This window comes from Pinus tabuliformis, chromosome 3_1 (genome assembly GCF_031772625.1).
Source record: "Pinus tabuliformis cultivar Carrire ecotype Pingquan chromosome 3_1, CPIR1, whole genome shotgun sequence".
Classification (NCBI taxonomy): Eukaryota; Viridiplantae; Streptophyta; class Pinopsida; order Pinales; family Pinaceae; genus Pinus; species Pinus tabuliformis.
In genome coordinates, this window is record NC_142301.1 from 372,242,511 (window position 1) to 372,246,502 (window position 3,992).

The 3,992-nt window shown below is 33.5% G+C and overlaps 1 pseudogene; it reads right to left on the reverse strand.

Annotated features, from left to right (window-relative positions):
- Positions 1–1,728: 1,728 nt before the first annotated feature.
- On the reverse strand, positions 1,729–2,450 carry LOC149187259 (dirigent protein 22 pseudogene; annotated as a pseudogene).
- Positions 2,451–3,992: the final 1,542 nt, after the last annotated feature.

Genomic DNA, 3,992 nt, shown 5'->3' on the forward strand with positions numbered 1-3,992 from the left:
TCTTCCTAGTTAGAATCTGCCTCCAAAATTTCTTAGGATCTACCTTAGAGAGGTGTAAGAGATTCTTCTGTCTTTGACGAATGTACTGCCTCTTTTTCTTTTTAGTTAGGGCTTTGTATATTTTTATCTTGTCCATTTTAAGAGATTCATCAACAGCTTCCTTAATTCCTCTCCTCGCACTTTTACAATCTTTGTCATACCATGGATTGGTTTTGCTATTTCTTTTATTATTTGAAACTTCAATTGAGAACTTGTTAATAGAATATGAGAGGGTTGTAGTAAAATTATGATAGAGGTCTTCTATGTTGTCTATACTAGATAAAGGAAGCAAATTAGTTTTTAATTCATTTAGAAAGAGATCATTTTTATTTCTATCAAATATTAAGTTCTTTTGGCTATAAGTATTATTTTCTATGGGAACTCTATGCATGACAAAATTGAGAGTTATAAGTAAAGGCCTATGATCAGAGTCGGGTTCGTGGTCGTTTAAGATGTCAAAATTTATTATTTCTTCGTATAATGGGAGATCGGAAATAACGTAGTCTACCAGGCTGCTACCAAGTCCATGGATGCTATTATAACCTAGGTAAAAATGTATCATTAATAAATGAGTATTCTATATCCACATGACCTAATATAATTTCATATATTTTTAAAAGAAATAAAGTAATTAGAAAAAAAGAGCATGAGTAAAATGTTTAAACTGTATACTTTCAAAAGTGTTTGAAAATAAAATTTAAATAAAGTATTTGAAGATATATATTAACTAGTTTATGTAGATATCAACTTTATATATATGTGTGTGTGTGTGCGTATTAAAAAAACATATTTTACTTTTGTATATATTAAAATATTTAGTGTTCAAAGAAAATAAACTAATTGAAAGTTAAAAATAAAATAAAATAGTATCATGTAGAGTAATAAGAGGAAGATTTATAATTAGTTCCATTCTTAATACAAAATTAATATATGACTTTTAAAAATATTTATAATAATAAAAGATTTTCATGTAGGTAATCAATAAATATTTTAATATACAAGATTAAATAATATTAACATATTCTTAAAAATATATTTAACAAAAAAATATTTGAACAATGTAGTATACAAATAAAATGTCTCAATATACGTGTTATGTAAAATATTTTAATATTATTATATATTGTTAAAAAAAAATAATCCATATATCACATAATATCAATGAAGAAAATAATTTCTTATGGTTAAAACTTTTAAAACAGTCTAACTATATATAAAGTCAATTTTCTTTCAAAAAATTCAAAAAAATTGCACTTACAAATTTTAGTTATGTATTTTATATAATATTCAAAAATGTAATTTAAGTAATTACATTATATATATATATATATATAAAGACAAAGACAACGAAAATATAATTTTTTTTAAATTTTACACTTCTAAATGAATTAAAATAAAACTATACTAATAAATAAAACTATAATAATTTTATTTTTGTTATATTTTCTCCGTACTTTTCTTTTAATGTTTTTTACTTCATTTAAAATTAAAAAATTAATCTTCTTTAAATAATAAAACATGTTAAATCTCAACACTGAATTTGAAATAAGTAAGTCATTTCATAGGTAAAATGGTGGTATTTTATAGTAATATGGTTTTTTTAAAATAAGAATGATAGAAAACTTTTGGTAACATTTACCAATAACAAGTAATAATGCTATATGATTGAAAATTAGATTCTGGTAAAGTTTTCACAATCCAAAATGATGCGATAAAGCCTACCACACCACTAGCCATTGGAAAATTTATTTTTCTACGAACAATAAAGCAAATATAGATCTTCCATCATTACGTAAAGCGTGTATATGGTAGCGACAATGGAAGTATTCAGACATTGACCCAACAGACAGTCGGAAGCTCTAGAAATGGAGGACGGTAACATTGTATTCAACGACTGCGTTGCCAGTCTTTAGATCGAAGGAATGAGTGCGAGCAAGAGCGTAGCCTCGTGCCAATCGAAACAACCCGCTACCTCCCACGATGGGCATTTCTCTCACTTCATCAAAAACAGCATTCTTCCCCACCATAGCCAGGGTGCTGCCGTTGTACTCTCCGCTCTGCAACACAAACGTGGAGGCCATGAGCAGATGGACATTCTGTTGGCAGGAGGAAACGTAAATTCCCTGCGCTCTGCCCACCATTTTGGAGGTCGCCTCCGGACCTTCTGTAAGCCAGTCGTCCATAACCCTCACCAACCCAAACTGAGTAAAGTATGAACCGGTGGTGGGAGCGGAGGCCACTTCCACGGCCGTCACATTTTTACCCGACACAATGTCGTGAAAAAAGAAATGAAGCTCGCTTATCTTCTCCCGCCCTAATTTCGTTGTTGTCTCTGCCTCCGTTATGTGCAGGCAAAACATCAAAAAAGAAGCCACAGTAATAGTAGTTGCCGAATAACACTCGTTGGCCATCGGTCAAAAACAGAATGCCTCAATGTAGGGGAGAGAAGAAATGTGTTGTGATGAAAGTTGAGTTCCACTTTTATAGTGTGGATGCCCGCGAAAGACGCGTTTACTTTATTGGCCTGAAAGTTTCGTCTCCGTTTTTTTAGGTTAGGCCGTCATATGTGACCTTTTAAATTTTTCTCCGTGGAATTTGCGAATGCAAGGCCACATTTTGTGACAGCATCCTACCGCACTATCACGTGAACCAGTTGATTTTTACCGCGCGTGCAAGACTGCCAATTATATAACACACTGCCTTCTTCCGTCCGTGTTTCCCACTCAGAAAAGATCACCTATGGCCATGTTGTTTATAGATTCTGGGATTTGCTTTGCCCAACAATTGGAAACTTCTATCGGCAAAGCGAAATCCGCCCCAATATAGGATTATTTGTCCAAAGAACTAGACTTTCTTCTTGGCAAAGCTGCTGTAGGTACATTTTTGTTGAGTAGACCAAGGCCCATACTGAAATATATATAAAAATATGTATTGGGTCAATTGGGTTGACTTTTGAGTACATGGACCCTGTTTAATGGGAATCATATATATATGTAGTTATTGGATCATTAATGGGCCGGGCAGTATAGGTTACTATTTTAGTATCATTTTGTTTCAGATTATGTTAGGTATATTTGTGAATTTTTCTGTTTGTTATGTTTTGATATCTTGTTTATTTGGAACTAAAAAATAATATACTTGCTGAAATAAAATAAATAGTATGTACTGCCCCACCCCTTAATAACCCAGTAGCTACATATATATTGTTAACACTCTGCATCAGAGACGTCAAAGGCCGCTCCTGACTGTAGTGTCTCTTCTTAAACGAAATATGTCAGGCCGCTAGTGAGTGGGGAATTAATGACATCACTTCACCCACCCCATTGTCCACACTCCTTAACACTCTGCATCATAGACGTTAAAGGACCCTCGTGACTGTATGTCTCTTTTTAAACGAAATATGTCAAGCCGCTAGTGAGTGGGGAATTAATGACACCACTTCACCCACCACATTGTCCACAATCCTTAAGTGCAATAACGTGATTCTTTTGGACATCTCGAGGTGTCTCTGTGACTATAATTGACAGTGACGACACTAGTATGCAATGCCGTTGAAATTTAACTTGGAAATTCTGGCCGAGATACAACGAACGGACTAAATGCCATTCTATATTAACAAGATAAGTCCGAAGACTAAAGCGAAGGCATGTGGATCAGGTATGAATGCAATGAGCATATAAGCTTTTGGAAAAAAAATCCCAAACGGGTTACTTACCTTAGGGAGGGCACCCCAACGATATAAGCGAGCCACCTACCTTAGTAACGGCACCCACCTTTCTTTAAGCAACATGATAAAGTAGCCCAAATAGTCAAATGCTAACCATTAGTTTCTCATGTGTTATCTTGATATTGGTGTCGGACATAATCAGCTCTTTGAAAAATGAATGTCAATAGGTCATCATAGTGAGAGCACTCACTCTCGAATCCACAATCACTTAAATAGATTAGAAATC